This window comes from Sciurus vulgaris (assembly GCF_902686455.1).
Source record: "Sciurus vulgaris genome assembly, contig: HiC_scaffold_339_arrow_ctg1, whole genome shotgun sequence".
In the NCBI taxonomy this organism is placed as follows: Eukaryota; Metazoa; Chordata; class Mammalia; order Rodentia; family Sciuridae; genus Sciurus; species Sciurus vulgaris.
In genome coordinates, this window is record NW_027632708.1 from 223,488 (window position 1) to 249,182 (window position 25,695).

At 38.3% G+C, this 25,695-nt stretch overlaps 1 pseudogene across 1 annotated transcript in view; it reads right to left on the reverse strand.

Moving 5' to 3' along the window:
* Nucleotides 1-9,921: 9,921 nt before the first annotated feature.
* LOC306652622 (chromodomain-helicase-DNA-binding protein 1-like) overlaps nt 9,922-25,695 on the reverse strand; it is a 43,050-nt pseudogene continuing 27,276 nt past the window's right edge. Inside the window, exons 14-16 of the transcript in view lie at nt 24,775-24,925; nt 21,009-21,189; nt 9,922-10,167 (exon numbers count right to left, since the gene is read on the reverse strand). The product of the transcript in view is annotated as a chromodomain-helicase-DNA-binding protein 1-like (transcript). The remainder of the gene's footprint in view (nt 10,168-21,008; nt 21,190-24,774; nt 24,926-25,695) is intronic.

Consider the following 25,695-nt stretch of genomic DNA (forward strand, 5'->3'; position numbering starts at 1 on the left):
TAAGTAACTCATAACTCATTTTTACAGCCCTGAATATAACAATTGCTGGTCTTTATGCTCTCAATAATTCCTTGAGGTTGGTTCATTTTTGTTTTTTTAAGCTCTAAAAATGTTTGAAGTTGAACTATACCCACATTAGTTGGAAACCTTAAAGTGGTAGCAAGGCCCAACTTCTCTCCTAGAAATGTTTTTTCCCCTAACATCTGACCCCAGCTCCTCCCCACACTGCCAGTCTCATATGATCCCATAAAGTCAGGCACCCACCACTGAATTTGAGTCCAGACATTATATTTTGTGGAATGACTAAAAATACCAGGCTATCAATTTTTAGCATGGAAAATAAACATTATCTGTGTGTTTCTTTGGCTCCCAGGAGATTGTTTTTAGTAACAGAATTGAATACCCCTCCTCCTGTCATGGATTATTTTTTAAATGCAGATTCAGAATATCAAAGGCCTGACTGGCCTCAGCACTAGAATTATACTATTCAGAATCAAAACTGATGCATGAAATATGCAACCAACAAAAGTCAGAGGACTGGATATCGAACACATCTTTGTTGAAGAGTTCCACACTCCAACATGGTGCTGAATACCAGCCCTCCTTTCAGTTTAGGCAGTGACTCATAATTTATTAAGTGAATTAAATGAGTGTTAAACAGGGAATGAACTGATGAGATGAACTATACTGGAAAGACTCTTCAGAGGATGGGGAAGAGTCTTAATTAATTTGACCAACTGAGGAGACTCCAAGGATGTTAATGGTCATAGTCTTTTCTTAATTAATTTGGCCAACTGGGAAGACTCCAAGGATGTTAATAATCATTGTCTTTCTATTACTTTCTATTGTTCTTTAAACTGTTGGTTCAACCAATGTCAAAGACGTCGGTGATACTGATGAAAAAATTTATTAATGTGGTCCTTTTAGAGGGGTCACTGTCACTGATCCCAGGCTCTAGCAAGCCCCACTCTGGACCTCATTCAATCACAACTTTCCCTATGCAATGAAACAGTCATAAGGCCCAAGGAGATAAGTTCACCCTTGGCAACCCAAACTTACCCTCTTTTATTAGTTGATTTGTGTATTCCCCAATTCACTTGAAGCCCTAATCTCTAGTACTTATTTGGAATGTGATCTAATTTGGAAACAGGATCTTTGCAGATACAGTCAGGCCAGTATGAGGGGAGATCTCAATTCAATATGACTGGCATCCCCATAAAAGGGTAAATTATAACACAGACATGCACACTTGGAAAATGTCACGTAAAGATAAAGGCAGAGATGGAGGTGATTTGTCCACAAGAAAAGAAATGCAAAGATTACTGACAAACCACCAGAAGCTAGAGAAGAAGCACAGAATAGATTTTTCCTCACAACTCTCGGGAATAACTTTTATTAATACTTTGACCTTGGATTTTAGTCTTCAGAACTATGAGACAATGAGTTTGTGTTGTTTAAGGCACTCTGTAGTGCTTTGTTACAAAGGTGTTAGCATAATAATACACCCTTCTTCTAGAGCATGCATTTCTAGTCAGGACCCAGAACCCTTCCAGGGCCTACTGAGGGCAGAATGTGCCTCTGTATGTGCCCCCTAGGCTGAAGCAGGGGCTGAGGGACAGCTTGTATACATCAGATTGCACACAAGAGAGGCCTCCACTGGTACAGTCAGGAGACAGAGGTGGGCAGAGAAAGGCTGCAAGCCTGGTCTAAGGTGAGTTGTCCCTAGACCACATAATCCAACAGAGAATTAAATTAATTATCCTTCAATTTTAAGAATTCTAAATTTGAGGGTGACAATATAGCTCAGTTGGTAGAGTGCTTGCCTCGCATGCACAAGACCCTGGGTTCAATTCCCAGGACATTAAAAAAAAAAAAAAGAATTCTAAATTAGAACCTTGTCTTCCAGGTAAAGATGAAGGTGACTGTATCCAAAGAAGAGGCTAATTTATGCTTCTTATTGTTTATGCTTCTTATTGATGGTTCCCAACTTATTCTCTAACTTCTAAATTGCCTCACATAGGGTACATGGGCCTCCATTTGTAATCTGGCCTTGGTCTCCCAAGAGCTAACAGGGGGTGGGCCTGTTGGTTTTGTGCCAGGGTGCCACAGTCCATGTGGTTGAACTGAAATAAAGCTTCCCCTGTCATCAGCCTTACACTTGAAAGTACATCCATGGGGGAATCTGCTATGTTCTCCTGTTGAATTAAATTGTATTTACTTTTCAAAAAAAAGACATGTTGAAGGCAGAAACCTAAAAATAAAAATTCTTTAACCAAATTTTCCCCCAGAGCTGATTTATTTTTAATTCCATAAGTTCCAAAGGAAAAGAGAAAAAAAAAGGCTTTGGGCAAGTCCAATTATAGGCAACAAAGCCACCCAGGACCCCTAGATTCACTGACCATTCACTTTTTTAAAATTGTAAGAATACCCACCCAAGAATACTTAACCTCCATGTCAGAGGCCTGCCCTCAGCTCACCCAGGATCTGCTAAATCAGGCCAATGCATGGAAAACTGTATTAGAGGAAATAGTATAAATGTATTTCAACTGATACCATGGCCTGGGATCCTGAAGTTCTGAGAAAATGGAACACCTGAGACACAAACATACACATAATGGTGCCAGTGAGTTTATACTTCCAGGGAGGCTGACACCTGACTTCAGGAGATTCATAACTGAAACAGAACCTTTTCTTTCTTTTTTTTTTTTTTTGCAGTGCTTGGAATTGAACCCAGGGCCTTTTGCTTGCAAGGCAAGCACTCTACCAACTGAGCTATCTCCCCAGTCCAGAACCATGTTTTTGAAAAGGAGACTCTTGGGGCAGGGGTTGTGGCTCAGTGGTAGAGTGCTTGCCTAGAATGAGTGTGGTCCTAGGTCCAGTCTGCAGCACTACTAAAAATAAAATAAAGGTATTTTAAAAGAATAAAGAAAAGGAGACTATTTTAAGAAAAATATTCAAATCAGAATGGCTAAACCAATGGCTGGATTAGGTCATAAAATGTCCCCCAAGGATAAGCTTAAGAAGAGATAAACAGAATTAATCTGGAATATTGAACATAAAAATATTAATTTGGCAACCACAGCAATGGAGTTTTTGTAGGTCACATGTTTAAACAACATTGAGGGAAAAGTAATTGAGAATATCCTGGATACAATATAGAGTAAACCCAGTTTTATAAAAATGTTTAAGACATACTTGTGAGACCCCAATTAGCATTTCAACAAGAGACCTGGCTCCATTAACATATAAATAAATAAGCTCTCTGGACATCAAATGCCTCATAAAAAGAAAATTTTGATGAGTTAACTGTAACTGAATCAGAAACATACAGATTCCATTTTGCCTAATCTTCCACTGGATTTAGAAATGAAGGGGAATGCTGCTTAAAGCCAAATTCTTCAGGGGCTTTGCAGATCCCCAAAGATTTGAAAGCCATTGGAAAGGATAGGCAGATCCTTCATGGAATTCCATCTCACCCTCCTAAACTGCAGTCTCCAGGGGAGGCACCTGCCCAGGGTGCATCCTGGTCAAGAAAGGAGAGGGGTAAGCATGGGTTTTCTATGTGCAAGACCCCTTGCCCTAATTGCCACAGCTACTGCTTGCATGAAGAGACATGCATGATGACTCTTTGTGTCATGGGAGATGGGGACACAGGGAGAGAAATAGCAAAGCAGACTGCAAATTCTAGCTCCCCACCCCCAGGAGCAGCTAGCTTGGTGAACCTGGCCATGCTAGTAAAGTCATATCCCTTGGTCTTGGTGTCCCCATCTGAAAATTAGGGCAAAGGTGCATCTAAGTAGCTCTCTCCTCCACTGCCTGGTTGTGATCAATATGGTACAGAAACCCTTCGAGTGGGGACTCCTCTCATCCCCACTCTAAAGTCCAAAAACTGAGCCCAGGAAGGATCCAGAGACAAAGCAGTGGACACTCAATCTTCACTTCAAGCCTGTGGTTCCCTAGACAAAGGCCTTCTCACTACACACTGCCATTTTCCCCAAAGGGGCTCTGCATAACTGATCAGACTCTAGAGTCCTGGAATGGTCCTCCCAGAAGCATTGGAACTGGGGGTCTCCCAACCCATGTGGGTTGCCTAAGGGCAGTTAGGAGGGGTCCTTCTCCAAGTTCTCCAGGGGGCCCTCTGGTGCCAAGGACAGAATGAGACACACACTGCATGGAAGTGTTGAGGGGTGTCCCCGGTGCCAAAGTTCATGGTCTCCTGGTGTGATTGACTCATGGGATGAGAGAGAAGATGAAAGAAGGAGAAAAATTTGGAATCCTGATTTCCCATTCACTGTCTCTCCCACTGGTGCTGTGTCATATGACTGTAAGAAGAGATGAAGCAAAGTCTAAAATGAAAATGAAACAATAATGTAGCACATGGTACATAAATTAACCAGGTAGATGACACCCAGCAGGTCATGAATGACTTTATACATGGTTTTATCAGAGGGGTAATTATAGCACAGAAAGACCAACACACATTGTTTCCACAAGAGAGATAGTGTTGGAAGTGATTAAAAGGGCTAAGGGTGGGGAATGTGCTCATCACAGAGACTGCTGGTGTGCTAGAATAAGAGTTTTTTTTTTTTTCAAACAAGAGCAGCACATGTCTTTCCAGTGTGCTGAGAGAGGGAAATCTTCTGAACTTCCTTGTGACTCTAGCCCAGGTTCTCTGTTAGAAGTTCCATAGACACACAGGTCAGAGTGGTGCAGCCTATAATCCCAGTGAGCAGGAGAATTAGGCATGATGATTGCAAGTTCAAGGCCAGCCTCAGCAACTAAGTAAGGCCCTCTGAGACTTAGTGAGACCATGTCTCAAAATAAAAAAGGGGGGGCTGGGGATGTGGATCAGTGGTAAAGCACCTTTGGGTTCAATTCCTGGTACCTAAAGAAAAAGAAAGAAAGACCTTCTCTAGACTCACTTGAGCATCCTCCTTTCACCTCCTAACTCTGTTTTGTCCAAAAATGATCTGGACAGTTCTTGGCTTGTGGCTTCTTCACCACAAAACTCACAGCCAAACAGTAATGAGGTCTGAGCAGCCTGGAACCAGAAACAGCCCAAAGACACACAATCCCATTTACAATGGGTGATGATTGACCTTCTCCCAAGAAGGGAGACATTGGTCAATGGGCACAGGAGAAGATGCTCAACATCCTTTAGTCCAGGGGTGGAAATGCACTATTTCACACAATCAGAGATGGACATAGCCAGGAAAACAAAGAACACTCAGGGTTGGTGAGGACATGGAAAAACTGGAAGCTTTGTACATCCAGTGCAGGAAGGACAGTGGGGAAGTCACCAAGGAAAACAATTTCAACCTCCAAAAAGTTAAATGGGCAATGACCGATCAGCCAGCAATTTCACTCCAAGGCACCTACATAAAATAATTGAAAGTGGATTCTCCAACAAGTATTTGAAACTGAATGCTAGATTATCCATGCATACTACAACATAGGTGAAAGTCAAAAACATTATACCCAGTGAAAAAGTTGGACACACAATACCACAGGTTGTGAAATTCCATGAAATTGCTCCACAAGCAATCCATGGAGACACAGAAGATTCTTGATTCCCAGGGACCAGAGGGGAGAGACATCAGAAAAATTACTTGCATGGGCAGGTCTCCCTCTTGGGTGATGCAGAAGACACTCCAGGGTCAATGGTGTTTGTACAATCCTGGAGTGTGTTTAGTACTACTGAATCATCCACTTTAAAAGGGTTCTTTTTATGTCACTTTCATTTCCCTCAGTCATCAAAATAAATTGATGGTGGAGGTGGTGCCCTCTACCTGCCAGAACAAAGGACACTTGGTCTTGGACTCCAGCTCAATACCTACACCTGGAGTCTCCCTGGAGTCTCCCTGGAGTTGGCCTCCCAGGCCCTGTCATTCTGGTCTTGAAACTCTGCTAAATGGCTCCCTAGAGTGAGTCACCAGACCTGTTCATTCTTGGAAGCATTTTTGACAGAATGTGGCTGCAGGTGACATTCATCATTAAATTTTTTTTCTATAACTTTATCTTCCCTCTAGAAAAAAAAAATTAATTCGTCAATTGAAGGGCGTCTAGGTTGGCTCCACAATCTAGCTATCGTGAATTGAGCTGCTATGAACATTGATGTGGCTGCATCACTGTAGTATGCTGATTTTAAGTCCTTTGGGCATAGGCCAAGGAGTGGGATAGCAATAGGTGTTGTCAAGGATGTGGGAAATAAGGTACACTCATACATTTCTGGTGGGGCTGCAAATTAGTGCAGTCACTCTGGAGAGCAGTGTGGAGATTCCTTAGAAAACTTGGAATGGAACCACCATTTGACCCAGATATACAACTCCTTGGCTATACTCAAAGGACTTAAAGTCAGCATACTACAGTGATGCAGCCACATCAATGTTCATAGATGCTCAATTCACAATAGCCGGATTGTGGAACCAACCTAGATGTCCTTCAATTGATGAATGGATAAAGAAACTGTGGTATATATACACGATGGAATATTATTCAGCCATAAAGAAGAATAAGATTATGGCATTTGCAGGCCATTGGATGAAGTTGGAGAATATCGTTCTAAGTGGATAAGCCAATCCCAATAAAACAAAGGATGAATAATCTATCTGATAAGCTAATGATGATACATAATGGGAGGTGGGGGGGAGGCAAGAATGGAGGGAGGATGGATTGCATATAGAAAAAAGAGGGGTGGGAGGGATGGTGGGAAGGAAAAATAACAGAATGAGACAAATATCATTATCCTATGTACATGTATGATTACACAAATGGTATGACTCTACTTCATGTACAACCAGAGAAACAAGTTGTACCCCATTTGTTTACAATGAATCAAAATAAATAGTTTTTTTTTAAAAAAGAGAGGAAAAGTTAGAAAAGATAAAAGAATTAAACAATACTATCAATTAACATTTATAGAATGTTAATCTAAAAATCTAATTAACATTTATAGAATGTTCTGCCAAACAACAGCAGAACACAGGCTCTTATCAACTGTCATGGAACATTTACCGAAATAAACCATAATCTCAGACAGAAAACAACAAACTTCAACAAATGTAAACCAATTCAAAATCATAAAGAATATGTTTCTAAACATAATGAAATCAAATCAGAAATAAAGACAAGAGCAAAACCTACAAACATTCAGAAATTAACACATTTCTAAACAATGAATGGATTAAATAAGTCACAAAGGAAATGGAAAAACACAAACCTGAATTAAAATGATTAATGCCACATACCAAAATTAATGGGATGCAACTGAAGCTGTGCCAAAAAGAAAATGTATAGTCCTAAAGAAAGAAGTCCTTAAGAAAGAAGGAAGGTCTCAATAATCTGCTTCTACCTAGAAAAGAATGACAAAACAACCCAAAATGAGTAGTATGAAGGACATCATAAAATAAAAGCAGAAATCTATAAATTTGAAAACAAAAATATAGCTAAAAATTTCTGTGGAGAAAAAACAAAATTGATAAATCTTTGTATACATGTTCTTGTCATAGTAAAATAATGTGAGATAAAATAGAATGAATAAATCACTACTATCAGAAATGAGACAGGAAATATTACAGCTCCTATATCCATTTAAAGGACAATACAATAAGAGAATACTATGAAAAACTTTGACAAATTTGATAATTCAGTTCACAAATATGACAAATGAGAAGTCTCTAAGATACTGAAATCCACCAACATAAAATAGATAACTTGAATAAGCCTATAACAATGAAACAAATAAAGTTTGTAATGAAAAGCCTCCTGAAAGCAAAATCTCCAACCTACTTCTCTTTACTGGAAAATTTTACCAAATATTTGAAGAATGTATAGTAGATTTGCACAATCTCATTCAGAAAATAGAAGGACACCCTTTCCAACTCAATTGATGAGATATCACCATGAAACCCAAACTAAACAAAGATGCAGAGGGTGGGAGAAGAAAGAAAGAAAACTTAGATACAAAAATCTTCAGCAAATATTGTACCAGGTGTGTAGCTCAGTAGTAAAGCACTTACCTGGCTTGTGTGAGGCCCCGGGTTTGGTTCCAGCACTGCAAAAACTAAAAACAAAAACAAAAACAAACAAACAAAAAACTTCAGCAAAATATCAGCATATTCAATCCAACACTGTAAAAAAAATTAGAGACCATAAAGGAGAGGACTTTATTTAAAACATGTAAGAGTGATTTGATATTTCAAAATCAATTAATGTAATCTACTTCATCAACAGGCTAAAAATGAAAATGCCTATGATCACTTCAACTGATGCAGTACATCCATAAAAAAACCCACACACCAACTCTCAGCAAGTAAAGAACAGAAGACAGTGACTTCAACTTGATAAAGAGTACCTATGGAAAATAACAAACTTCAGCTTTAATATCACAATCATGGTAATCCATGGTGGAAATTTGGATGCTTTCCACCTAAGAGCAGGAACAAGACAAGGATGTCCGCTCTTGACAATTGCATTCAACATTGTATTGGAAGTTTTAGCTCAGGCAATTAGGGGAAAAATGTGAAAACTAAAAATAGAAGAAAGAAAAAGCATGCTGATTATAAAACTATAAATGAAACTGTCACTATTTGTAAATAACTACCTCATAGAACATGGAAAAACTTATGAAAACACTGGAATTCATAAGTGGATTGAACAAGGCCACAAGATAAAAATGCATTTCTATATACTAAAAATAAGCATGCAAAAATTTTGGTGATGCCATCTATAATCACCTCAAATAAATTTAAATAATTAGTCATAAATTTAACAAACATGTACACAGGGGTTGGGAGTAAATCTCAGCAGTAGAGTCTTGGTCCAGTATGCTCAAGTCCCTGGGTTTAATCTGTTGCAAAACAAGAAAAACCAAATGCAAAACACATACATAATATGCATGCTGATAATTAGAAAATGTTGATGAAAGAAATTAACCCAAGAAAATGAAAAACTACCATATTCACAGATCAAAAGCCTCAACACAAAAGAGCTGTCAATTCTCCCAAAATTGATCTATACTTTTAAAGCAATTTCTATCCAAATCCTAGCAAAGATGTTTCTACAACAAACAGGTAAGCTTATTTTAAAATTTAAATGAAACAACGAAAGAAATAGAATGACTAGACAATTTTGAATATGAAAAATAGATATCAAGGATTGTTTAAACTGATTTCAAAACTTACTCTGTAGCTATAGTAATCAAGACAGCTTGGTGCTAGGGGGACAGATACATAGACTCATCAGAGTAGAGAACTCAGAAACAGATACACATGAATACACCCACTTGATTTTTGACAAATCAGTCCCTAAATTGAGGAAGGACACCTTTTCAACAAATGGTGCTAGTGCAATGGGACCTTCATAGAGCAAAAATATAAATCTTGATCTAAACTTCATGCCTATAAAAATTAACCCCAAATAATTACAGTTAAAATATAAAAACCTCAAACTATAAAGGGTTTAGAATAAAAGTAGGAGAAAATCTCTGGGATCTAGCAATAGATAATTCTTAGACTTAACACCAAAATATAATCCCATTTAAAAAACTGGTAAATTGTACCACATCAAAATTTAACACATTTGCTCTGCAAATCACCGGTGAAAAAAATAAAAAGACAGCTACAGATTTTGAGAAAACATATACAAACAACATATTTGATCAAGAATAAGTACGTAGAATATATGAATATCTCTCAAAACTCAACAATATATAGAAGCAAAAGTATCCAATTAAAAAATGGGCAAAAGAAGTAGTAGAGGCAGAACCCTCTGAGCTCCGCGCAGGCTTTCTGCCCCTCCTGCGGTGGACGCAGGCATTGGGATTCCACGTGGCTGGGAACCATGGAGACCAGGGGCTGCGGACAGCCCGAAATCCCAAGGTGGTTAACTGGGGTCCACGGGGGCAGCAAGGAGGGGAGAGCACTAGAATGGGGCTCGTGAGCCAGGTGCAGCCTGCTGGGAGCACAGGGACGCCCGGGCGCGAGCACATGGATGGAGGACTTGGTGGCCGCCAACTTGGAGCAGGGCTGGAAGCAGCCAAGGTGCTGGGGTGGCCAGGGTGACACTGTGGCCCTTCCCGCCCTTTTCCTGGGTGGCGGCAACTGAAGCTTCATCAACCTCCAGGAGATGGAGCTGCAGGACCTGCCCAGAGCCACCATCGTCTGCCACCTGGACCCGTACGTGTTTGTGCAGGCCTGTTCAGGTGAGGGCTGGGCTGGGTGGAGGGCGGACTCTTGTTGCCCATAGGAAATGGCACGAGTAGCAGCAGAAAGGTTCTCACTGGAGGGCCTGCTCCGACAGAAGCTGGCTGTGGAAGAAGCTTACCGCTGGAGTGGGCAGGGCTACATGGGGGAGATTCTGGCTGCCCTGCCCTGCTCTGAGGGCCACCCTTGTCCGGGGCTGCTGCCCAGGCTGAGCTTCACCCAGTGGGGGAGACTCAGCCTGTGGCTCCATTTTAGTCTGAGTCTCTCAATGCCTCCCTTTCTTGAATCCTGAGTTCTGGAGCGACAGGAGATGCAGTCATCCTCCAGTCCACCATCTTGGATCGCCCCGTGGAAAGGCCTCCCAACATCATTCTAAATGGAGAAAAACTGAAACCATTCCCTTTAAAAACAGGAACAAGACAGGTATGTCCTCTTTCACAACTTCTACTCAACATTGTTCTTGAAACTCTAGCCAGAGCAATTAGGCAGACTAAAACAATTAAAGAGATACGAATAGTAAAAGAGGAACTTAAGCTGTCCCTATTTGCTGATGACATGGTTCTATATTTAGAGGATCCAAAAACCTCCTCCAGAAAACTTCTAGACCTCTTCAAAAAATTCAGCAAAATAGTAGGCTATAAAATCAACACGCATAAAACCAGAGCATTTTTATATGTAAGCGACAAAATAGCTGAAAGTGAAATGAGGAAAACAATTCCATTTGTAATAGACTAAAAAAATAAATAAATAAAATACTTGTGAATCAATCTAACCAAAGAGGTAAAAGATCTCTACAATGAAAACTACAAAACTTTCAAGAAAGAAATTGAGGAAGACCTTAGAAGGTGGTAAGATCTCACATATTCCAGGATAGGCAGAATTAATATTGTCAAAATGGCCATGCTACCAAAATTCCTATACAGATTCAATGCAATTCCAACTAAAATCCCGATGTGTACCTAACAGAAATAGAGCAAGCAATCATGAAATTCATCTGGAAGAATAAGAAACCCAAAATAGCCAAAGCAATCCTTAGCAGGAAGAATGAAACAGGGGGTATCACAATACCAGAACTTCAACTATACTACAAAGCAATACTAACAAAAACAGCATGGTATTGGCACCAAAACAGACAGATCAATGGGACAGAATAGAGGACATGGACACAAACCCAAATAAATACAATTTTCTAAAACTAGATGGAGGTGCCAAAAATATGCAATGAAGAAAAGAAAGCCTCTTCAACAAATGGTCATGGGAAAACTGGAAATCCATATGCAACAGAATGAAACTAAACCCCTATCTCTTACCCTGCACAAAAATCAACTCACAATGGATCAAGGACCTTGAAATCAGACCAGAGACCCAGCATCTTATAGAAGAAAAAGTAGGTCCAAATCTTCAACTTGTTGGCTTAGGATCAGACTTCCTTAACAGGACTCTCATGGCACCAGAAATAAGAGCAAGAATCAATAACTGGGATAGATTCAAACTAAATTGCTTTCTGTCAGCAAAGGAAACTATCAGCAATGCGAAGAGAGAGCCTACAGAGTGGGAGAATATCTTTGCCACTCATACTTCAGATAGAGTGCTAATTTCCAGAATCTATAAAGAACTCAATAAACTCTACACCAAGAATACAAATAACCCTATCAACAAATGGGCTAAGGAAATGAACAGACACTTCACAGAAGTAGATCTACAAACAATCAACAAACATATAAAAAAAGTTCAACATCTTTAGTAATAAGAGAAATGCAAATCAAAACTACACTAAGATTCCATCTCACCCCAATTAGAATGGCGATTATCAAAAATAAAAGGAACAATAGGTGTTGGAGAGGATGTGGGGAAAATGGAACACTCATACATTGCTGGTGGGGCTGGAAATTAGTGCAACCACTCTGGAAAGCAGTGGGGGGATTCCTTAGAAAACTTGGAATGGAACCACCATTTGATCCAGCTATCCCACTCCTCGGCCTATACCCAAAGGACTTGAAATCTGCATACTACAGGGATACAGCCACATTAATGTTCATAGCTGCTAAATTCACAATAGCCAGATTGTGGAACCAACCTAGATGCCCTTCAATTGATGAATGGATAAAGAAACTGTGGTATATATATACAATGGAATATTACTCAGCCATAAAGAATGATAAAATTATCGCATTTGCAGGCAAATGGATGAAATTGGAGAATATCATGCTAAGTGAGATAAGCAAATCTCAAAAAACGAAAGGAAGAATAATCTCGCTGATAAACAGATGATGACACATAATGGGGGGTGGGGTGGTCAAGAATGGAGGAAGGAAGGACTATATCGAGGGAAAAGAGAGGTGGGAGGGGTGGGGAAGTAAAAAATAACAGAATGAATCAAACTTCATTACCCTATATAAACGTATGATTATGCAAATGATATGCTGTTTCTCAATGTACAAACAGAAACAACATGTATCCCATCTGTTTCCAAAAAAAATAAATTCAAAAAATAATACTAATAAATTTTTAAAAAAGAAAAATGTAAGATGTAATGATCATGCTTTGGGGGCTATAAGTTTATTAAATGATAATAGATTGAACTCAGAAAATGTCATGTCCCTGTAAACAATAGCTCTTTCTTCTTGCACAATTCATTTTACTTAAGATTATGTACTTCTTCCAAAAATAAGGGTTGAACCCTAATGTAAAATAATATTGTATCTTTTAAGTCTAAGCCTATATTATCATGAATACTCAGGGACTGGAAACAATAAGGGCATTTTGTAGTCAAAGGTAATTATCACCAGACTGCAGAGCAACACAGCAGCAACAGACTTGACAGAAACAAAAGAATTTTAAAAGTCCTCTCCCCTCTCCTTAGACTTTAAGAAAATCCTCAGGACCTCAAGAAATTAAAGGATGGTGGAAAAGCTAATTTTCAAGGGAGAGTAAAAAGATTTTCCACTCAACTGGGCATTTCAAGACCCACATAGTTAATTAGGAAAATCAAAGCGTGGCATGGTTTATACCTCACGGTCAGAAATAATACTTGGAATGAAAGAGATAAGGCTGGGAACCATGATGATAAAATCTCTAAAACCTTAAGATACTGGCTAGTGATGCATTTCAGTAGTACAGCAATTCAATAGCATGTATAAGGAGACGAGGGAAGAAAAGGAGAGGAGAGGAAAGAAAGGAACCTTGGAGAATACTCACACTCATTACCCCTTCTCATCTAGACCCTTGCAGGACTGCTGGCTAATGAACTATTCTATTGTTTCATACATAGCTGTACCATGAATTTTCACCTTATGTGTGAAATGCAATAGCTATTATTATTTTGAGCCTGTAATCAAGGTTGATTAGAATTTTAATGTAAACACCCACTATGACCACTAGCAGCAGCATAAGCTAATGCCATCTGTCCACAGTTATCTGTAACATAGACATCAATACCATTCTGGAGAAGCAGCTCAGCTATGTGTTCTGATTTGTGTTCCAGGTAAAACATGAGGGCTGTTCTACAATAAGAGAGATCACTTCCACCTTAAGTATTTTAATAGAATTATTTGAACAGCTAATTTTTATTTTTCCAACCCAAAAACTTACTTTGCAGATACTGATAGGCATAAAATCTTGGGAGAACAAACATTCAGTGTTGCAAATCACCTCAAAGTCTAAAAGGAAAAAAAAAATCCTTTCCAAATGAAGGAGAAGTTACAAACTTTAAATGAGAAAACAGGCAGAGAGAAAGGGGTCACAGTCACATAAAACTAGCTGATGATAGAATTCATATCACAGTCAGCTCTTCTGAGTCCTTTTCCAAGGCTAGTTAACCCACATGATATCATCTTAAGTGTCCATTTCTATCTTATTCCATTGTTTTGTTTTTTTCTTCTTACCTTTCATTTCTCCTTCCAGTTCATATATTTTTCTTGGCTCAGCTGACAATTCTTCCATAACTGTGAATAAGCCACCTCTTCCCCAGTTGCCAAAGTCATCTGACAGAAGAAAGAAATTTTTCACCTATAAGAGGTAAAGTCAAGCCCACAATTTAGAGAAACAGAAAGTTATCTCAAAAAATGAGTGTTATGAATGAAAAATAAATCTCTGGTGGGTCTCTATCTCTGGGGGAGGTGAATAAGGAAGGGTGGAGAGTGGGGGGAACATAACAGTGAGCAAGTGCTGTTAATATCAAAGCATACAACTCCCATTTTACTTGTCAGGAAGAGGAAAAGCTAAATGACTCATTCAAGCTTCCACTAACATACTGGGTTAGCACATTGTATTTATACTCATTCATACCACAAATATTTGTTTACATGTATTACATGTAAAACATCATTCTAGGTACTGGAGCTACTGCAGTGGACACACATACTATTACAAAATCCTCTTCTATTAAGCTTATTTTCTAATTCAAGGAGATAAACAAATATGCATGTTAACATATGAGGAGGTGGTAAAGGTAACTAGGGTAGAAAGCAGACAAAGAGTAAAAGAGCGGGCATGTAAACTGTTCTATATGTGGTGATCAGGGGAGACCTTTCTGAGAGGCAGACATTTAAAAAATGCTTGATGTGACTAGAGAAAATAAGGCTCCAGACAGAGGATACAGGAGATACAGAGGCTGTGAGGGGAACGCACAAAGAGTTTCTCAGAGAATGCATTTTTCTTCTAAAATGCAGCCTCATTTCACCATCTGAAAAAAAATTACACAGAGGATAGGACAGATATTATCCAATTAGTATAGATTAGAAAGCTCACACTTAGGGAGAGTAGGTAACTCAATCAGGTAATCCAAAGAGCCAAGAGTCAAATTCACATCTAATGATTTTACAATTCATGCTTTCTTGACATGATGTTGCACTGGGACCAGCACCCTTAAGTCATGATTTAGACTCATCTTCTCCATTTCTTGGCACCATAAAGACTGAGGCATGGTGATCCAATATGGCGGACTAGATGGTGAATGCATCTGCAGTCACTCCAGAACCCAGGATTCAATAAGGGGAGGCATTGAGAGACTCAGACTAAAATAGAGCCTTGGGGTGAGTCTACCCCATTAGGTGAAGTGCTGACCGGGCAGCAGGCCTAGATTTGGGTGGCTTATTAGAGTAAAGCAGAGCAGCTAGAGTCCTCCCCATGCAGCCCTGGGCACTCTGGCAGTGGGCCCCTCCCACAGGGCAAGATACTCCAGCATCTTGGAGCATGCCACCCAGTGAGAGCCTTTCTGCACAGAATCAACCTTCAAGTCCCTGAACAAGGATGGTGAGTTCCTGCCCACAGGTTGCTTCAAGGACAATGACAGGGCAGCCAGGGACTTCCACAAGCAGCCCGAAGCCTGGCCTCCTCTGGCAGAAAGCACCTTTCCAGGCTAGCTTCTTGGAGCAGACCCCCTAGTGAGAGCATTTCCACACAGAGCCAGCTCCAAGTCCTGGAACCAGTAGAGGACTAGGGGCAGCTTTCCTTGGAAGCACAGCATTTTCAAGTTACTCTGAGATTTCAGGCTACTGAAGGCAGGAATGTGATACACTGGAAATCTACAGGGACAATATAAGCCAATAGAAGAATTCTGCAATATCACAAAGTCCCACTGACATCTGACCAATATGAGAAAACAAGGGAAGAAAATGTCCCAAAAAAACCTAGATACTATATCAATAAAACCCAAAGACAGCACAGCAGAAGAAATGTCAGAAAGGTAGTTCAGAAGGTACATAATTAAAACAATCAGGGAAGCAAATGAGGAGATGAAAGAGCAAATTCAGGCATTGAACTTATAGCTCCAATCAACAGTTAAAGGAGCAAATAAGGAAAGCAAGAGATCATTTCAATAAAGAGTTAGAGATATGAAAAAATAGTAAACAAATCCTTGAAATGAAAGAAACAATAAACCAAGTTAAAACTCCATAGAAAACATAACCAATAGGATAGAACACCTGGATTACAGAACCTCAGATATTGAAGACAAAATATTTAATCTTGAAAACAAAGTCGACCAAACAGAAAAGATGATAAGAAATCATGAACAGAATCTACAAGAATTATGGGATATCATGAAAAGGCCAAATTTAAGAATTATTGGGATTGAGAAAGGCTTAGAGAAACAAAGCAAAGGAATGAACAATCTATTCAATGAAATAATATAAGAAAATTTCCCAAATCTGAAGAGTGAAATGGAAAAAAGTACAAGAGGCTTATAGGACTCCAAATATACAAAAGTAAAACAGACCCACACTAAGGCACATTTTTATGAAAATAACTAACATACAAAATAAAGACAGAATTTTAAAGGCCACGAGAGAAAAAAAATCAAAATACATTCAGGGGGAAAGCAATAAGAATATCAGCAGATTTTTCAATCCACACCCTAAAAGCTAGAAGGGCCTGGAACAACATTTACCAAGCCCTGAAAGAAAATGGATGCAAACCAAAAATCTTATACCTAGCAAAACTCACTTTCAGATTTGACGATGAAATAAGATCCTTCCATGATAAACAAAAGCTAAAGGAATTTACAAAAAGAAAGCCAGCATTGCAGAACATTCTCAGGAAATATTCCATGAGAAAGAGATGAAAAACAACGATTCAAATCAGCAACGGGAGGAACTAGCCTAAAGGAATAGCCAAATAAAGGGGAAAGCAAATCATGTCAAAAAACAAAAATGAGTCAAATGACTGGGAATACAAATCATATCACAATAATAACCCTGAATGTTAATGGCCTGCACTCATCAGTCAAAAGACATAGACAGGCAGAATGGATTAAAAAGAAAAATCCAAAAATTTGCTGCCTGCAAGAGACTCATCTCATAGGAAGAGATACCCATAGACTAAAGGTGAAAGGATGGGAAAAAACATACTATGCACATGGACACAGCAAAAAGCTGGAGTATCCATCCTCATTTCAGATAATGTGAACTTCAAGCTGAAATAAGTCATAAGGGATAAAGAAGGACATTACATACTGCTTAAGGGAAGAATAAATCAGCAAGACATAACAATCATAAACATCTATGCCCCGAACATTGGCTCATCCATGTATGTCAAACCAATCCTTCTCAATTCCAGAAATCAAATAGACCACAACACAATAATACTAGGCAATATTAAGAAACCTCTCTCACCACTGGATAACTCGTCCAAACAAAAATTGAATAAAGAAACCATAGATCTCAATAACAAAATCAACAATTTAGACTTAACCGACTTATATAGAATATACCATCCAACAAAGAATGAAAACACTTTTTCTCAACAGCACATGGATCTTTCTCTAAAATAGAACATGTCTTATGCCACAAAGCTAGTGTTAGCAAATACAAGAAGATAGAGATACTACCTTGTACTCTATCAGATCATAATGGATTGAAATTAGAAATAAATGACAGAATAAAAAACAGAAATTTCTCCAATACCTGGAGATTAAATAATACACTATTATATGATGAATGGAGGGAAATAAAGAATATTTAGAATGAAAAGGGAACAAACACACATCATATCAAAATCTCTTGGACACTATGAAAGCAGTAATTAGAGGAAGATTTATTTCATGGGGTGCATTCAACAAAAGAAGTAGAAATCAACAGATAAATGACTTAACACTACAGCTCAAAGCCCTAGAAAAAGAAAAGCAGATCAACACCAGAAGTAGTAGAAGACAGGAAATAGTTAAAATCAGAGCCGAAATCAATGAAATTGAAACAAAAGAAACAATCGGAAAATATTAACTAAGTAAATAGTTGGTACTTGGGAAAAATAAAAAGAATTGATAAACCCTTAGAGACACTAACAAAGAGAAAGAGGGAGAAAACTCAAATTACTAAAATTCAGAAAGAAGAAGGAAATATCACAACAGACACGAGTGAAATACAAATCATAATTAGAAGCTATTTAGAAAATCTATACTCCAACAAAACAGAAAACCTCAAAGACATCAACAAGTTTCTAGAGACATATGAATTACCTAAACTGAATGAGGAGGACATACACAACTTAAATAAATCAATTTCAAGCAATAATATAGAAGTGGTCATCAAAAGCCTACCAACAAAGAAATGTCCAGGACCAGATGGGTTCTCAGCCAAGTTCTACAAAACCTTTAAAGAAGAGCTCATTCCAATACTTCTCAAAGTATTCCATAAAATAGAAGAGGAGGGAACCCTTCCAAACTCATTCTATGAAGCCAATATCACCCTGATACCTAAACCAGACACAGACACATCAAGGAAAGAAAATTTCAAACCAATATCCTTCATAAACATTGATAAAAAAAAATTCTCAACAAAATTTTAGCAAATCACATACAAAAATATATTAAAAAGATAGTGCACCACGATCAAGTGGGTTTTATCCCAGGGATGCAAGGTTGATTCAACATCCGGAAATCAATAAATGTCATTCACCATATCAACAGATTAAAAGTTAAGAATCACATGATTATTTCAAGAGATGCAGAAAAAGCATTCGATAAAATACAGCATCCCGCCATGCTCAAAACACTAGAGAAAATTGGGGTAGTGTGAATACTCCTTAACATTGTAAAGGCCATCTATGTTAAGCCCATGGCCAATATCATTCTAAATGGTGAAAAACTGAAAGCATTCCCCCTAACATGAGAACAAAGCAGGGATGCCCTCTTTCACCACTTCTATTCAATATCATTCTTGAGACTCTATCCAGAGCAATTAGACAAACCAAAGGAATTAAAGGGATACAAATTAAAAAAAGAGGAACTGAAAATATCTCTGTTCGCTGAAGACATGACTATATATTTAGAGGAATCTGGAAATTCCACCAGAAAACTCTTAGAGCTCATCAGTGAATTCAGTAAATTAGCAGGTTACAAGATCAATGCTCATAAATCCAATGCATTTTTATACATAAGTGATGAATCTTCAGAAAGAGAAATTAGGAAAACTACCCCATTCACAATAGCATCGAAAAAAAATAAAATACTTGGGAATCAATCTCACAAAAGAGGTGAAAGACCTCTACAATGAGAACCAAAGAACACTAAAGAAAGAAATTAGAGAAAATGATAGAGGATGGAAAGATCTCCCATATTCTTGGAGAGGCAGAATTAATATTGTCAAAATGGCCATACTACCTAAAGTGCTATACAGATTCAAAGAAATTCCAATTAAAATTCCAATGGTGTAACTTACAGAAATAGAGCAAGCAATTATGAAATTCATCTGGAAGAATAAGAAACCCAGAATAGCTAAAGCAATCCTCAGTAGAAAGAGCGAAGCAGGGGGTATCGCAGTACCAGATCTTCAACTCTATTACAAAGAAATAGTAACAAAAACGGCATGATTTGGTACCAAAATAGACAGGTAGAACAATGGTACAGAAGAGCGGACATGGACACAAACCCAAATAAATACAATTTTCTCTTACTAGACAAAGGTTCCAAAAATATGCAATGGAGAAAAGAGAACCTCTTCAGCAAATGGTGCTGGGAAAACTGGAAATCCATATGCAACAGAATGAAACTAAACCCCTATTTCTCACTCTGCACAAAACTCAACTCACAATGGATCAAGGACTTTGGAATCAGACCAGAGACCCTGCATCTTATAGAAGAAAATGTAGGTCCAAACCTTCAACTTGTTGGCTTAGGATCAGACTTCCTTAACAGGACAAGAAATAAAAAGTAGAATCAACCACTGGCATAGAGTCAAACTAAAAAGCTTTCTCTTAGCAAAGGAAATTATCAGTAATGTGAAGAGAGTGCCTACAGAGTGGGAGAATATCTTTGCCACTCATACTTCAGATAGAGTGCTAATTTCCAGAATCTATAAAGAACCCAAAAAACTCTACACCAAGAATACAAATAATCCAATCAACAAATGGGCTAAGGAAATGAACAGACACTTCACAGAAGAAGATGTAGAAGCAACCAACAGATATATGAAAAAATGTTCAACATCTGTAGTAATAAGAGAAATGCAAATCAAAACTACCCTAAGATTTTATCTCACCCCAATTAGAATGGCGATTATCAAGAACACAAGCAATAATAGGTGTTGTCGAGGATGTGGGGAAAAAGGTACACTCATACATTGCTGGTGGCCTTGTAAATTAGTGCAGCCACTTTGGAAAGCAGTATGGAGATTCCTCAGAAAGCTTGGAATGGAACCACCATTTGACCCAGCTATCCCAGTTCTTGGCCTATACCCAAAGGACTTGAAATCAGCATACTACAGAGATACAGCCACATCAATGTTCATAGCTGCTCAATTCACTATAGCTAGATTGTGGAACCAACCTTGATGCCCTTCAGTTGATGAATGGATAAAGAAACTGTGGAATATATATACAATGGAATATTATTCTGCCATGAAGAATGGTAAAATTATGGCATTTGCAGGCAAATGGATGAAATTGGAAGATATCATGCTAAGTGAGATAAGGCAATCTCAAAAAACTAAAGGATGAATGAGCTCACTGATAAGCAGATGAGGACATATAAGGGGGGCCAGGAGGGGTTACTGTAAGGGTTAGGGTTAGGTTTAGGGTTAGGGATAAGGAGGGTGGTAAGAATGGTGGAAGGAAGGACTGTATAGAGGAAAAAGAGTGGTGGGAGGGGTGGGGGGGAAGGGAAGAAAAATAACAGAATGAATCAAACAACATTGCTCTATGTAAATTTATGATTTTTAATTAAAATAAATTAGAAAAAGATTTTAAAAAAGAGAGGGAAAAAAAAGACAATAGGGCTAAGCAAAAGAGGTCCCAGGGAGTAGGATGCAGGACTTCCTATGTTAATGTATATCACTCATTCCCTAGCTTGATTTAACTGTGCCATTTGCTCACCCTAACCCCCAACTCACATCCTTCTTCCTGCTCTCTGTTTCCTCCTCCAGCTGCAGGCAAGGCGTCAGAGACCCATGGCCATTTTTGGTCTCTCCCAGGGTGGACTCCAGGTTTATTTCATCCATGATGCTCCCCTTAGAAGACACAGTTTATCCAAGCCAAATTTGAGTATTTCACTCAACTTGAATGGAGAAAACAAAAAATCCAGTTATTTCTCATGAAATGAAAACAAACATTAGGATGTGGTGATCTGCTGAGTGTCTGAGTGACACCAAGCACTTCCCTTGTGAACTTTCTTTGCTCCCATGGCAGATGACTTCAAACAGGCTATTGCGGGGTTAGATGAGGAATAAGCAGGAAGGTGAAAAATGATGACCAGAGTTATTGATTTTGATAATTATCTATAACTGCATCAAAAAAATTATTAGCCACCAATTTCTTTTATTTTGGGGGGGGGGAAGAATAAAATGATTTCCTGCATCTTCCTATAGCAGTATTTTTAACAGGTATTAACAGTACCTTAACAGTATTTTTTACAGGTACTTCCAGCAGTCCTGATAGAAGTCAGAGACCCTGTTAGCTACCTCCCTACCTCTCCCACTGTCAAACTTCTTAGAAAGAGAAGATGCCACTCAGTATCTCACTTCACAATAAGCTGACTCCTTTCCTTTGCCAAGTTGCTTTCCTACCTCACTACTTTATGGAATCCACCTTGGAAAAACAATAACAATCCTGATGACCAAGCCCCAAAGTCCCTTTTTTAATTTCAATCTCCCTGAATAGTCCTGTGCATTCCCTATCCTGCCCTTTCCTCTCACTCCTCCCTAGGGGATACTCTATTTCCTAAGGCTACAGGAACAACCCAGAAAGCTTAGATAGTGTTACCTGGCTTTCACTTGCTACTTCCAACTTCACACCTCTGTAAGTACTACCACTTAAAAATTCTGAAACAATTGGGATCCACATGATTGGGCCCTTTTAGTTTTGGTTAGTTGTCTCTAGATTATCTATTTTGTAACTTGAAAACTTAAAGGTATTCTGTAGCTTAAAAACACTTGAGATAAAAACTAAGCAAGAGCATACTTGGATATATTTATATTTAGCCTTAGTAGATATGTGTGTGTGTGTGTATACATATAGAGACCAGAGACATATACATAAATATGTATATAGATTACTTACATTAATATATATACATATATATTTATATATAAACATAAAATATAAATATACATATATATAAACCAAGGCAAATGGCTTTGGCATTTAGTAACCAAAACAGAAGAAAGCCAAGTATTTAAGATGAAGCTCAGTTCATACTGGGATCCTCCCTTCCACTCCCTAGGACTTTAATCTCCTGGCTTCCCTTGCTATTGAGCACTCACAATGTGTTTTTAAGGAACTACCTTTTTCAAAAATGAAAAACAGTATATTATAGTAATTAAGAGGGTGTAGATGTAAGTTACAGAGTGCTTGGATTAGAGTGGCTCTGAATAATATTTGGAAATTTTCTTAAAAATTTTAAAGACATTATCTATGTCATTCTTCTATTACTCTTCTTCATAAAACAACCGGAAAAAGTACACCTCAGACAATGCTTAGCACACAGTAATCATTCAATAAATGTTCACTACATCTGTATCTGTTCCTCTCTTTCTCTTGTATTCTCCTTGCAGGATAAAGAACCTGCTTTCCTTTCTCAGAACTTCACCACTCTACACTGCTTATATTTATCAAACCAGAACCATGTTTTTTACTATTAGATTCTTTAATAATTTTAAAAATGCCCTGCTTTCTTTTGAGACAAGGTAGTGAGTTATTACCCTTGTCCTTGGAAACCATAAATAACTCATTTTCTGCATGGGGAGGAAAAAAAACCATACAGAACCAGAATAAGATTTTTTTGCCCCTGGCCTGGGCATGAAGTCCCACCAAGATCCTCTCCAACAGCCAGTAGTCTATCTTGACCCACAGCTTGGAATTGTGCCTGTGCACTTCACAATGATGTGCTGGTAGACCACATCACAGGGAAACCCCTAATTCAATGCCTGGAGTTCCCTCCACTGGGGAAGAGTTTGAGCATCTGAGACTTCATCTCCTCTAACTCCCAATATGTTCACCTTCAGTACAGCCCACAATGAACTCATCTCTCAAGGTTCTGTGAAGAAATGTATTTAGACATCTACAGTATATGCCTACCCCTCTCTCAAGCTTTCACCTTACATTTGTAATTGCCTCTTCAATAGTGTGGAAACAAAATGCACAGCTGCCCTGCCACCATGACAGATGAGTATGCAGAACACTAAGAATATAGAAAAAGCCAGACTCCACAGTTACTCCCTAAGGTAAAAAATAAAATAAAATAAAATTAAATAAAATAAAATAAAAACAAGCAAACAAACAAAACCTAGGGTTCTTCTTTCAGTTCTAGTACCCAAAAAACTATGAACTTTTCCTGCAAGTCAATGATTCCCTAAACAAATACCACTGATCCCTGTCTGCAATGCTGATGTGCAAAGATATAGGTGTGTGTGAGAGAAAACTGATATTTTTAAACCCACACTTGGGTTAATTGTAAACTTGATAATTCTGCCTATAATACTGTATAATTTTGCCCCTTTTGCATACCTCTTGAATTTTTTGATAGCTGGTCTTTTAAAGTCTGGTTTTTCCTGTGAACCTTTCTAAAAATATTCCTTCCTTTTCAGAGTCTCCCTCTAATGATAACTTACATTGATTTTTACTACAAACCCTGTTGGCTAAAGCCTACATTATTTTCAACATCCTGACACTTTACCACCTATCTTCCTAATTTATATTCTCATCATTCAGGCTTAAAGCCTTAAAGTCATCTTTGAATTTGCTATCTCTCTCACTTCCTGCCTCAAAAAAAAAAAAAAAAGTCAACTCCTGTCATTTCTTCTCTGCAATGTTTACTGCAGCAGACCTTCCCATAGCTACTGCTCTTGTCAGCTATTTCTTACTCACTTCATGCCTGCATCATTCCAGAATCCTAGAGGTTGATCTCTCTGTATCTAATTTCTCAAAAGGAACTAGGGTACATTATAATATGGGTTCTAATTTTAGCTCAAAAGCTGCTGCTATGGAACTCTAAGCCTTTTTCCAAAAGAGAGCTCTCTCCAGAATCTCCCAAGTCAGCATTTGACGCCTATCTAATTTTTGTTTCCTCAAGAAAATTAACTCTAGTCTTTCATCCATATATCCTATGGTATAATTTTGAGTTTCCAGTGTTTATCATCATTCTTTGGGTATAGAATGAGTACTGTAAGTCGCTGCATAAAGGATCTGGGATTAAAGAGGAGGTATGAAATTAATCATTACTGATTAAGTCAAGTTCTTCTTTAAAAACCAACAACCAAAAAAACCAAAAAAAAATTTTTTTCTCTGAGAGAACTAGTGGCATACTCATTTTTAGAAACCCCAAAGAGATTATATCCATGATGTTAAGTTACTTGCTCAAAGTCATACATTCAGTAAGTGATGAGGTATAATCTGAATCCAAATTTGACTGTTTAAAGCCCATTCTCCTTATTCTATTTCCTCTGTCTTTAAGTACCACACTCATTTAGCTTCTTTGGCACCTTGCATGTAGTAGGTACTGCGTGGATGTGAATTAGGCTAACAAACTAATGTGTAACTGGAGACAAAGGGTGGTTAATGCTGGTACTTTTTATTTGCATTCACATCCACAGAGATTACTGATTATAAATCATGGGACTTTAAAGAAAAGAACAACATATTTTACCTGGAGGTCAGCATCAGCCAAAGGTTTCTGGGCTCCAAGAGTAAAATGGCCTCCTATGATCATGTTGGTGAGCTGCAGTTTGGAAGCTGCTTTCCTATAAACTAATTCTTCCACAGTGTCTTGGCCAATCAGTCAAATAACTTTCACAGCCCTGCATGTAAGTCAAGTGAGACCAGTGTGCTATGAGTCTGCAAAGCTGGGGGGAATAGCATGTCAGAAAAGTACAGCAAAAAGGAAGAAGAACCAAAGACCATATTAAGAAAACAATTCAAAGGACATTGCTAATTTGGATCTGAGCATTTGTTAGAGAGATCTGGCCTCAACTTCTCTCTGAACCTTTTCCAAAAGAGTCAGGGAAAGAATGACAAAGTGACCACAACTGAGGCTTCATTTATAGCCAAGGAGAACCCCTGGCAGGCATGTGATCCTGAGGTCAAAGGGTAGTTCCACAACCTCTTAACCCCATTTTTTTTTCTTTTCATGGCACTGGGAAGCAAATCCAGGGCAGCATTACCAATGAGTTATATCCCTACCATTTCATAAAAAAAGTTTTATTTATATTTATTTACTTGAATTTGTGTAGATATTGATGGACCTTTCTTTTATTCATTTATTTATATGCAGTGCTAAGAATTCAACCCACTGCCTCACACATGTGAGGCAAGTGCTCTCCCAGTGAGCGACAATCCCAGCACCAAAATTTTTTATTTTGAGACAGGGTTTTATTAAGTTGCCAAGGCTGGCCTTGAACTTGTGATCCTCCTGCCTCAGCCTCCCAAGTTACTATGATTACAGGTATGTGCCATCATAACAGCTTTAACTCCATTTTTAAATTGATTTAGGTTCTAACTAAAGCCTAAAAGTTTCTTCTAATCATTTTGCAATTTAACTGTTCTTTTTAACAAAGTGAGACTGAATTGA